At 43.5% G+C, this 13,253-nt stretch overlaps 1 protein-coding gene across 3 annotated transcripts in view; it reads right to left on the bottom strand.

The window, feature by feature from the left end:
* CACNA2D2 (calcium voltage-gated channel auxiliary subunit alpha2delta 2) overlaps nt 1–13,253 on the bottom strand; it is an 885,048-nt gene that overhangs the window by 819,671 nt on the left and 52,124 nt on the right. The gene's annotated exons all lie outside the window — the stretch shown is intronic.

Genomic DNA, 13,253 nt, shown 5'->3' with positions numbered 1-13,253 from the left:
ATGATTTTTGTGGACTTGTTTGCATAGCTGTAATACTACATGGGAGAGAGTGGGGGCGGGGAGAGAGTGGAGGGGGGAGAGATGTCTAGACAATTAGAAATCAAGAATGATAACTAGTAGACATACCAATTGCATCAACTGTTCAGTTTTGACAAAAGGGAGCCGACAGAACAACTGGAAGCAGGTCATATGAAGAACATATGAAGCAGACATATGCTGTCAGATCATCAGTACATCTAGCCCAGTATAGTTTATTATGAGTGGTAGCAGCTTTCCAGGGTCTTGGGCAGAGGTTGTATACATATTCATATCATCTGCTACCTCATCCTTCTGACTGGAGGTGCCAGGAATTGAACCAGAGACCTTCTGCATGTACTCCATTTAGCTATGGCCCCTCCCTGAGGTCTAGCAAGCAGTCTTGGACTGATGGCATTGGCAGCCAATATACAGGCAGGGATTGGATGTCCCATCCCAGATCAGGAATCATGGACTAGAAAACAAGAACGCTCGGACAGATTCTTCAGAACCTTGGATAGATCACAGGGAACAGCTGGGCTTGTTCTGCCAGGTTCCAATTGATCCCTTGTATACCTCCTGGGCCTGACTACTACTCCCAGGATTTAGTTCCTTCTTTGCTCTGCAACAACTTATCAGTTGTTGTCCACTTATCCAGGACAACCAACAAGCCATACTATTGAGTATCCACTGCCTAAGACACCCTGTGACACACAGCAGGCTGGTTTTCGGGCTTGGACGTGTTCTACCCGAGTTCATGAGCTGTGTGTGATTGTGTTTTCCAGTTCCAGGAGCAGAAAGAAAATTAGGAAGGGAAGGAAGTAATTGTGTAGGAGGCGCATGTTGGCTCCATCCTACCCAGCAGCTCTACCGCTTTTAATGAAGTAGGACAAAAAGCCCTCCAACCCAGCTGCTGCTTAGCAGGTGGTCACTTTCTCTCTCTCCTACCTTGCCTTTTACTCACAGATGATCAGGAAACTGGAGCGCGCACAGCTTCCATATTTGGGTAGGACTTGTCTAATTATACAGGCCTGCACAACATAAGGCCCAGGGGCCAGATTTGGCCCACGGGGACTAGTTTACTGGCCTCCAGGTATCCCGCAGCAACACAAGAGCTGGAAACTGCCTTATAGCATTATCCTGTGCATGCTTTCTCAAAAATATGCTCCGTGAACAGAAATGTGCCCAGTGAGGCTTACTCCCATGTAAGCTTGCCTAATATTGCAACCTGAAAGCAACAACAATTTAGGGAGAGGAGAGGACTCTGTTTGGGGCTGGCATGCACTCTAGGGGCCCCACTGATTGAGCAGGGACAAGACCTATTCTCTGGCCACTATCCTTGGTTAAAACTATGGGTTCATTAACAGGGGGAATAGATCCACAAGTAACTAATAATATTTTTAATTTTAATGTAATAATGTGCTGAAAAATTGACCTTGGTCCCTGCATGCCAAGTTGTGGAGGGTTCTGGCCCACCAGGGCATTTGAGTTGTGCAGCCCTGAATTAGAATCACGAGAAAGTCCTAATTGTGTACAGGTAGTTGGTAGTAAACATATTGGTGCTTTTCTGCAAGTCTATCCTATAATGAATAGGCATCTTTTCCTAGTCTACAGGAATGGCAATCTGGTCATTACTTTAAGGTCTGAAGTTTGTGAGATATACTGTAAATCAGGACTGTGTTTTGGGGTTGAATGTGTTGCTATTTGCAATATTCTAGAGAAAATGTTTTAAAAGTGCTTATGCCTGTACAAGCATTTGAAAACAAGCACTAATGTTATGATTTGGGGGAGCCTTTGAGAAGGAGGAGACAACAACAGGGTAAGAAAGTATTCACCCATCTTCCCCAAGACATGGGGAAACATCTGATAAACAGTTGCACAGAAGTAGAAGACAGCAACAGATTTTGGAATGCCTGTAGCAGAACTGAACAGCTGGTACTTTCCACTGAGAGCTACCTACCTGTGGAACCAATTCAGGAATCAACATCTGGCTACTCCTTTCTTCCCTAGGAGTACAGATTGCTGTGTCTGATGAGGCCAGTGGTTCATCTATTCCAGTATCCTTACAAATCACTTTCAAGGTGCCCCATGCACCACATTTCATTGTATTTTCATTATATGGGAGACCCCAAAGACTGCTTTATCTGCAGATTAGGATTATTCCTTCAAAAAAAAACACTGATCTGTTACCAGGAGCACATTTTAAAGTGCTTCTTCTCAGGTAGAATTTAACTCTTAACTCAGTTTGAAAAATTATCCATAAATTGGGGGAGAGGGGCACTTCAAATTCCATTAAAGTATGACAAGAAGAAAAGTCTATTGTGCTACATGACAGCTCCAAAGAAACAAGCAGATTTGAAAGCCCTCTATAAAAGCCCACCATAATGCAATTTGATAAAGAAGATGAACTATTTGTCTAAGGGTGGCAACATGCAGATGAAAGCTGCCCTCATATTTGAACATATGACTTGAGTTTTGCTGATCCCCCCGCTTTTCCTCTGCTGTCCTGATGCCACTGCCGCCGCCACCGCATATGTCCCTGAGAGTTTGGAGACAGGGGCAGCAGAAGTAAGGGGAACTGGCAAGAACTGCTGCATACATGAAATGTTTTGACACAAGGGTACAGTTAGGTTGAATGCTGCCCAGTGTACAGCAGGGTCTGCACTGCCTTTATGGAAAGGAAGACGGGGTGGCAGGATGCACCTTGCCAGTTGTGTGGCCTTGTCTGCTTCTTGACCCAAGTAGTGATGGCCTTTGCTGTCCCAAGATCATTGTGTCCTGATCATATAATGGGGGATCAGCAATGCTAGCAGCAAAAGCCAGGGCATAGCTTTGCCTCAGCCTGAGCCCCCAAAGTTCCTGCATTTGGGAGAACTGTCTTGGTGGTGGTTGCTTATGGTGGTAGGGTGACTGCTGCAGTCCTTTTCCAGTCCCAAGTCTTTCTTGCTGGTCCCCACAAGATAGCAGGACTTGCTGTTTTATCCCTTGCCACATCCCTCACTCTTTCACCAAGGCTGGAGTTGAGGCTGCATTCCAGTCTCCAGTTTCTGTACAACTCCCAGGAAATAGAGAGAGGATGTTTAAACCCCTCTCACTGCACTGGCTTCCACCACCAGCTTCACCCAGCAGTGTTTTGGACACAGGGTGAACCAGCTGCCTTGCTTGGTGCTTCCAGTCCAGGCATGCCCAGATCAAGTACCAGAAATGTAGGGACGTATCAATCCAACCAGATTAAGTCTCAGATGGATATCAGAGCAGTGCAGGAGGGTGCCCAGGCACCATGCCAATCTGCTACACAGTGTAATAGGAACAGGTTTTGTTTGTGAGTTTTAAAAATAGGACAATTTTTTACACTGTAATCTGAGTAGTTCATTAGTTACTGCACCATGAGGTATTCAAAGCAAATATTGAACAATGTGTCTCCATAACATTTAGAAGATGGTGATTCCCCTGACCAGAAACTTTCAAAGGAAGGCACATTGACCTCAAATCTGATATTATCATTTTCCATATCAGTAGCAGCATACTGGCAAGATTACTATTTTAGTCATCATTCCTGTTCAGCCTCATCTGACCTGTCACCTAACTCTACAGCTTATTCATTGCACTTTAAATGTTACGGGAAGTGTATCAAGTCAAGAGGAAAAAGGACAGAAGAAACAGATATGCCATTATGTACATGGGGTTTTCACTATGGAACAACTCTGTACAGAAACTGTAAGCGATTAGACATGACAGTCATTGCCTTTTTGGGGTATTATGGCATGCCTCAAGTGGTGCTGCAGGGCTGAGGAGTAATGAAATGTCTTACTATTGTTGCAAAGTCTTATTTATAAATGAAGGAACTAGCTAGACTGGGTCACTTAAGAGGATAAGCTATTGGCCCAGATGCATTACCTTTCAAAACTAGAAAGCTTCATCTGCCTTACTAATGCAGTCTCTCAAGTTTTACTTGATCCAGTTGTCCAAAAAAGCCATTTTGTAAAGTCAAGTATATTTTGAAGCTCACCAAGTACTCGCCAACCTATTTGGAAAGGCCACCAAGTCCATACAATACCAGTTCTGATCCCAAACAATCTCTAGAACATAAAGAGCAGTCCTGCAGTATCAGAAGACCCAGTGTTCTGCTTCCTGTACTGGCCAGAAAAATGCCTCTCTCTGGAGAGTCCACAAGGAGAACATGAAGCCAGTAGCCCACTCCAGCAACCAATTCTTAATAGCATTTAGAATATTTATCTAGTGCTTTGCAACAAAAATGTTCACAATACAATTTACACATCAAAGCAATAACATCTCCACCTTTTAGTAACTCATCTTCCCACAAGCGGGAGGGAAGTGAACTACGATGCACTAGGGTTTTTCTTTTATCAGCCGCTCGTGGCTTTTAGTACAGTTATACTCCAGTCAGGTTGATTATGGTACTCATTGCTCTGCTCTCCTAGAGTTTCCCAGCTCCTGCTCTACATAACTGGTTGCAACAGAGTCAACAAAATTCAGAGCATGATGGCATGTCATCTTGTAGTGATTTTCATTAGATGTTACGCAGGACAAAGTGCCCATTTTGGGCAACATCCCTGTGCCACCCATAATCATTCAGCTCTCCTTCAAACAGGATATACCCCAAATCTTTATGAATCTGTTTCTTGTTTCTGTAAGAGACATGTATAATTCTTGCTAAGCCACTGGACTGATGTGCTCTCCACCTGAGTCAAGACATCTGATGGCTGAATCTGCGTCTCTGTCTAATGCCAGTGTGGTGTAGTGGTTTGAGTACTGGAGTAGGACTGGGGAGACCCAAGTTCAAATTCCCATTCAACCATGATACTTGCTGGGTGACTCTTAGCCAGTCACTTCTCTCTCAGCCTAACCTACTTCACAGGGTTGTTGTGAGGAGAAACCAAAGTATGTACTACACCACTCTGGGCTCCTTGGAGGAAGAGCGGGATATAAATGTAACAAACAAACAAAGTAAGCCAGCCTCTTCTCAGTTTTCCTACAAAATCTGTAATGAAGACCCCATGAGGAAAACACTCATTTCAGAAGCATTTGGGCTGAGCTCTGTACAGTCTGCTGAAGACCAGACAATCTGATACACTGAATTGTGAAAATCAGCCCAGTGTAAGTGGACAAGGAGCCAGCAGAGAAACTGACATTGATAATCTGACATCTGATTATCAGTGGGCTGACTGGAATTGCTTCTGGCACACAATCATTTCCTCATCCTATGCCCAGCAATACCAATGCCCAAACACTCCATTTTTGCGAGTGCACTCAGCTACCAAATCTCAGCTGACCTCTCCTCCACCTTACATTAGATTATGAGAATTAGCCCAGTCTAGGCTGTATTACTTAATTGATCAATAATTCTCTATCACAGCAAAGCATGAACATTTGGTTTAAAGAGTATTTCGAAGCTCTTTAGCAAGACCACTGTAGCACACTTTAAGGTCATCCACATGACCACAAAGAGGTGGGCTAGGGGGAAGACATTCCTTCAGATGACCAGAGACCAACCAGGGCTCAGCCATCTATGTGCCCACACAAGCGGTGTGGTGGCAAGGCAATTGTGGGGAGGGGGAGGAAGCCAGGCCTCCAGATATCCCACAGTGCACCATGTGAGCAATGTGATGCATTGGGAAGGTTCTGTGCTGCCTGGCAGCTCCTTCCCTTCTATGATAAAGAGCCCAGGAGCAGCCGCTGACAGCGCAAGCACCCACGTGACCGGGGAGTGAGGTAGGAAGTGCACACTTGTGATCCTATCTCACTTTAAACCTGGGGTGAAGAAAAAAGGGAGAAACAGAGGAATCAGGAGCAATCCTGGCACTTTATACAGCCAGCCCTATCAATCACATGAATGACCTTTGTAAGTATTTGCACTTTTTTTTTTTTGTATCATGCCACTTCTTGAGCCTCCTTGTGACAAAAATGGTATGATGGGCAATTTCTTCCACAACAAGGAAGATCTGTCCCTGGTACTCACTATTATGAATAGTCCTGTTACTCAATAATACTACTGTCTATATAACTGCCTGCTTTTATTGTCATTTTTGGTCTTCCCCTTTTACCTTCTTCCTTGAAAATACATATTTCTAATCTCTCCCTCTCGGCAATGCGCACAACTACATGAACGCTGCAGCAGTGTTCTCCAGTACTGAAACTGGGAGCTGGGGCCGCCACATATGATACAGTGAAAAGGCAACCTGCAGCAGTTCTCCTCTTCCTGGCACTGTGAGCCACAGGACTCTCTGGTTAACATGGCTGCCAGCTGCACAGCAGCATTTCAAAGCTCTGCGACAGCACAGAACACCAGAAAAGGCGGCTCCATTTTCCTTCTACATAACTTTCAACCTGAGTAGAGGGTCTGGGCTATGCAGGTTTGGAACTGCTAAGTAGGGAGTCCTCCCGGCTCCCCAGACAACCATGAATCCCTGGGTTAACCCCACCCTACTCAGGGATCTGTGGTTGTGAGAACAGGCTCACAGCATTTCTGACTGGGGGGTGAGGTTGGCAAATGCCAAGATGGCCCAAATTCTACTGGAGATTTTTCATACCCAGCTTTTAGTTTGCATATTCTCCAGAATGGAGGATGTACATATTGGCCAAATTTACCCTGAAGTCCCTCCAAGCTATCAGGGACACAATTCAGGCGTTGTTGTTTTTAAATTAAATGTTAGAGTGTAGCCTGATTTATATCCAGGGTTTGTTTTTGTTTTTTTAAAAATCCACTTTTTGGCATTGGTTTTTGGGGGAAATTTCAAACTCACAGTAAAGCCTCTCAGTAAACCTGTGGTAAAGCTTGCTGACTGGGAAAGCTCCTAGTTATTCTTAAATCAGCAGGCATGTAGTCCTGCTAGGTTGGGCCAGGCTGGCGTCCCACTACTCCCCGCACCCAGGATGCAGCTTGCACAGAGCATGATAGAGCAGAGGAGAGGAGGGGAAAGAGGTGTGGTTTAAAAAATAAGCCTAATCCTAACACAAACTTCAAAGAAAAGAAAGAAAAGGAGAGAGGGTGAAGAAAGAAGCAGGAGATCTTTACTATTATCCTACTTTTTTTTCATCCTCTCTGCTTCCCCTTCTTCCTCCAGCTTCACTATAAATTTCTGTGGGCTTCCTTTCAAAGCCCAATGCCTCTGTTGCCCATCCTCCTGTAGTCCTGGCCTCTCCTACCCTGTACTTCAACTACTTTCTTCAAGGGAAGAAAAAAAATTACACACCCTCCCTCCCCCTGCCCCGTGGGGACAGGCAGAATTCTTGCCTTCAGTCAGTGGCTGTGAATTCATTGCTGCAAGATGTGACAATGTGGTCACTACTTAATTGGCTTTTTAAAAAGGAATCTGGGAAGCCGACAGGGACTTGGTGATATCTGATTCAGCAAAGCGAAATCCCCTAAGGTGCAAAGGTGCAAATGTTTCAGATAAACCAGAAATGTTTTGGATAAACCAGACAGAGCAGAACCAGGAGTAGAGCAGAAGGGCAGCTGGTCAAAAAGGGCAAATGACAATAAGGGAGCAAGCATACACCAACACCAGGTAAGAGACTTGGTGCACAGATGTTAATATACCAGTGCCAGAAGCCTCCAAGCCAAGATAGGAAAACTGGAGTGACTGGTTGCTAAAGAAGACATAGATATAGTGGACATCACAGAAACCTGGTGGAATGGTGAGAACCAGTGGGACACTGTTATTAGAAACTCTTGTACTCTTCATCTTGTCCATAAATGATCTAGAAGCTGGGGTAAACAGCGAACTGGCCAGATTTGCAGATGACACTAAATTATTTAGGGTAGTTAAATCCAAAGCAGACTTTGAGGAGCTGCAAAACGATCTCTCCAAACTGGGGGAGTGGGCGACCAAATGGCAAATGTGGTTCAATGTAAGCAAGTGTAAAGTGATTGATCGATTGATTAAGTGCCATCAAGCAACCACATAGCAACCACATAGTCCACCACTTAGCAACCACATAGTCAGTCTCCAGGATGAAAAGTGATGCATACTGGAGCAAGAAACCCCAACTTAACATATATGCTGATGGGATCTAAGCTGTCGGTGACTGACCAGAAGAGAGATCTTGGGGTTATGGTGGACATCTCATTGCAAATGTTGACTAAGTGCAAGGCAGCTGTGAAAAAAGGCAAAATCCATGCTAGGAATCATTAGGAAGGGGATTGAAAATAAGAATGCTAATATTATAATACCCTTATACAAATCTATGGTGTGGCCACATTTGGAGTACTGCATACAGTTCTGGTCACCATATCTTAAGAAGGATATTGTAGAACTGGAAATGGTGCAGAAGAGGGCAACCAAGATGGCCAGGGGCCTGGAGCAGTTTCCTTATGAGGCAAGGCTATGGCATCTGGGGCTTTTTAGTTTGGAAAAGAGGCAACTAAGGGAAGACATGATAGAGGTGTATACAATTATGCATGGAGCAGAGAGAGTGGACAGAGGGAAATCTTTCTCCCTCTCTCACAACACGAGAACCAGAGGTCACCCCATGAAACTGAAGATCAGGAAACTGAGGAATGACAAAAGGAATTACTTTAAGCACATCATCTATGGAATTCTCTGCCACGAGATGTGGTGACAGCCAACAGCCTGGATGGCTTTAAAAGGGGCTTAGACAAATTCATGGAGAACAGGTCTATCAACGGCAACTAGTCTGGTGGCTATAGGCCACCTCCAGCCTCAGAGGCACAAATGCCTCTCAATACCAGTTACAGGGGAGCAGTAGCAAGATAAAAGGCATGCCCTCGCCTTTTGCCTGTGGGCTTCCCAGAGGCATCAGTGGGCCACTGAGTGAAACAGGATGCTGGACTAGATAGGCCTTGGGCCTGATCCAGCACGGCTATTCTTATGTTCTTATATTAGTTGATATAATGGTGACACAATATGCATGATGGATCTGCTACAATACTTCTCTCCAGACCATTTTTATTGTGTAAGTTAAAACATAAGAAGGGAACTGCAACAAAGAACAAACATTTTAATGTATATACATCAGCTTCAGTATTCTATGTCCCACTGTTTAAAATTCACACTCTTATATCCACAACTTTCCACAATCTAATTAAACACCTGGTTAATACAAAACAGAAAGAGATGGAGAGGGGAGGAGAAGACTGATGACTCACACAACTTCTTATGTTTTGTAATTCATGTATGAAGAGGGGGCTGCCAAATCCCCATTAGTCACAATAACCAATAGCAAAATGGAACCTATATGCTCAGAGACAGTTTAGCACTGAGTACCAGTTGCTGTGGTCGGGAGAGACAAGTAACAAAGAAGGACTGCTGCCTTCACACTTTGCTTGTGGGTTCCCAGTGAGGCATCTCTGTCCATGGATAAAGAAAAGATGTTGGATTTTGTTTTGCTCTGATGCACCAAGGCTGTTATGTTCTGCTGTACCTGAGACTAGTGATGGGGCAAGTGAAGTGCAGAAGTGGGGGTGAGGGGCGCTCTGCCACAGCTTCTGTTTACACTGTGGGGGTAGTTACTAGTGATTAATTGTACCAGCTGGAAAATTCCTGGTTCAAATAACAGATCAGCCATGAACAGCCTTAAGGAAGCCATATCTCTAAGCACAAATTCTGGCTTCATTTTTGTCAGTAGGTTAACTGTGAATGCTGCACATAAATGGCAAAATGTCCCTTGCCATTGTTCAGAAGGTAAGAAACCGCAGGAATAGTCTGAGCAGCAGGAGAGGGCTACTTTGTTAAAGGTATGTAGTATTAGGAAGCTATCCTTGACTTCTTATCACAGAACCCAGCAAATTATTGCAACTATCTTAGTAGAAAGTGCAGCTTCAGCAGGGGCATGGCCACTGGGTGGATGTGGTGAAAGGCATGGCTGTGGCTATGGAGGCTGCCACGGAGAGTGCCTGCACTTCTAAATTTGTGACTATACCACTGCATATCATGATTCTGTACTGGTTTCATAGATGTCCATGGGATGTGCTTTGAGGAAACAGGGAATATGTATACAACCAAACTGTCTTTTGGTATTTACCAAAGCATTAATTAATCACTACAGTTAACCTCTCTTCCATTATCAAACCTACATTTGGCTAAATTAGAGACAGGAGGAGAAAGGAAATAGATATAATTGCAAAATGCTACTTTAAAAACCCTAAAAGCAATATGGACTAGGGCCTGGGCTATGGACTGGAGTCAAGCCTCACAGCTTTGCTTTATCACGGACTGCATGATTTCAGAGAGGTTCTCTCTTGATCTGCTCAAGGTTCCATATACCCCATTTGTGTTTTAGTTAGGCCTTTGAAAGACAGATTAACATATTGTGCAGCCTGTAATGAATGTATAGCAAATCAGCACTCTGATACTGGCTGTGAGCTTCTTCTGTCTCTGTAGTAGCAATTAGATGAGACTTGGGAAGACAGCTTGATGGCCAGCTCCCCAAAGCTGGGCAAACACTGCTTTCACATTTTGTAACAAACTCATTTTAGCCATATTCAACTTCATTTATATTTGTTTACCACAAATATGCTAAATCTTCTCAGAAAGAGCCAATTTTAGGAAAGCAAGGAAGGGAATTCATGGGAAACAAATTTCAAGCTTGAAAACTGGTGGTTTTGCTATCTAAGATTTGAATACAGCTAATTAGGGAGCAGAAATATAATGTAACAGGTATATGCTCAAAAAAGATCCAGTACCAAATCACAGATTACTACAGTCATCACTATAGCAGCCAAATACACATCTATGGTCCTGCCATGGCAATGTCAGATCTGGTGGAACACTGTAATACCATTCTTACTGAGCTTTTGTCTTCTCTCCAATTAAGATCCCTACTGAATAACTGTCATGCCTTTAGCATGAATCATAACAAGGCATTTTAACTGGATTTTAATCTGAGCAGAAGAAGAACTCCATATCTCCCTAGCCTCCACCTCTCTAACCCTCCACCCAGGAGTATCCAATCCCCTCTCACCCACACCCATCTGCAAGTCTACAAACCCCACTTCCTCCCACCACCTTGCTGCAGTTGTTCCAGTGGCAGCTGAAAGAGGGAGGGAGAAAGAGGGGTTTATTTCCCAGAACTCTTGGTGCTGGTTCACTGCTGTAGCAGTGCCAAACACCAGGCATAAGCGAGAGGAAAGGAGGCTTAACTTGCTTCCAGCAGCAGCAGCAGCAGCAGCAGCAGCAGCAAGTTAAATAAGTGTGCTAGAGTGGGACTGGAGGTTCTTAGTATGGGGGCAGGTTGGAGATTCATAGGGGGACTAGGGAAGTAAATTGGTTCAGAATAAACTAAGGTATTTCCTGATTTTGGGGGAAATAAATCCATTTATTCTGAGCCAGACTCAAGGAAAACCAGGGTATGGTGATGGAGTTCACTCATCACTAACAAAAAAACAGTATAACTAACTGGGATAATGGCAGATAAGATCACAGAATTAGTTGTAGGATCCAGAGGAAAGAGTTGTGGCATGCAAGGTCAAGGCAGTGGAGTAGAATCGTGAATATTAATGGTTTAATAAAAAGATATTTACAGAGAGGCAAGTGCAAACTGCTTTCAATACTCTTGCTGCTGGTTGTTTATTAGCTCCACCTCTATTCCTAGACTTTAGTTACTAAAAGTAACTAAAGCACCATTCAAAAGCTGGTCTGGATCAAGGAATGGATTAACCAAATGTACTACACTAGACAGTGTGCCTATTCAAAAGAAGTCCACCCCTAAAAGTCATAGGAATTGACTATAGTTTAATGTGAAAAATGAATTGCGGTATTACATCTTTCTGAAGGGAATAAAGAGGTAACAAGAAACTAGTCAGCACTGCTTTCACTTAACCTTGTGTGAATTCCCACAAGGATGGAAGCATAAGCATGAAAGGAATCTGGCCAATGCCACATCCCAAGTCAATTACCAAATCCAATTTAGAGCACTGTTAAGTGATGGCACCTATCATAAATACCTGATCCAAAATATAGATCTGTACTGCTCTCAATGCATGACCAGTTTCCCTTGGAACTTTCCAGTTGTCTGGAATGTTAAGTGTGGGAGTGGGAGTGGGAGACACACAAATTGTGATTTAGTTTCCTTCCTCAAGGCATTGAGGGGTGATTGCTGGGGGGCAGAGGGAGGTGGCAGGAGAAGGCATTTTAAAGCGCTGCTATTGGGGCTGCCTGGAAGGTAGCCAAATACCTATTAGAAGATAAAAGGAAGCCTGCTTCTTGAATTCAGGTAAGCCCCCCACCTCGATGCATCAAACCAATCCAATATATAAGCTCGATTAGATGTTTAAAACCCTGCACACTGTCAACATGACGCAAGTTAATTACTATTGTATCAGAACCAATACTGAAAATTTGCTCAATACATAGTGTAACTCAGTTGCTTGCTTCTTGAACAGTTGTTACTACAGTTCTTGTTTCTTTCCACCAAGACAAACGCACAGCTTTTAAGAAATTAAAAATGTGTCTTTATTGTTGCCTTAACAAAGGTTCTCAAAAGATATCAAACAGAAGTGTTTCTTCTACATTGCAGCTAATAAATAAATTGGCATTTAACTAAGCAATACAAAAGTTCTCATATGGTGATCTTAACTATAAATTAATCAAATATGCAAGGTAGTTCATAGCATTGTGCAAAGACTAAGCAAACAAAGAGGAAAACTAAATTAGCTTTTAAGCAATATAAAGATTCTCATAAAGTGTCTTGGAAAATATCTCATATATAAAACATAAAAAACCAAAAAAACCACCTCTGGTTCAAAATTAAATCTGACTTTAATACCAACGTGCCAGCCTACATTTATTAACCTTTTAAAACAGAACTCTCCATCAAACACATTTGGTTAGACCTCCTTTTCTATGTAAAACTGTGTACACAAGGCATGGAAAGCTGATGTCTCAGGGTCAAGCATTATCAATAGGAGATAATAAGTCACCTGTGTTGTGGCAAATCATGCAGATGTATGACTAACACAGACAGCATGGCAGTCCAACTAGCTATGTTCCATTGAATCCAAAGAACTGAGCGTGTTAGTCCTTTGGAAATGAATGAGGCTGTTCTCACATACAGCTTAACACAAGTTGGAGAAACCCAGGCTGGGTTAGGCTGCAAGTGAGAACCATGGGGATCAGGCCCAATCCTGGTGGGGCAGTGCCACCTAGCAAGGCTTTTTAGCCCAGCTTTTCGCCTGGGTTGACAGTGTCAGTGTGCAGTTAACCCAGGCTCCAGGATCATGTCTGTTCAGGATCATGTGTCTCATTCAGCCTGAGGAA

Source organism: Hemicordylus capensis, chromosome 2 (assembly GCF_027244095.1).
Source record: "Hemicordylus capensis ecotype Gifberg chromosome 2, rHemCap1.1.pri, whole genome shotgun sequence".
NCBI classification, from domain to species: domain Eukaryota; kingdom Metazoa; phylum Chordata; class Lepidosauria; order Squamata; family Cordylidae; genus Hemicordylus; species Hemicordylus capensis.
Note: the sequence above shows the minus strand (reverse complement) of the source record. Positions and strands in the feature narration are given on the sequence as shown.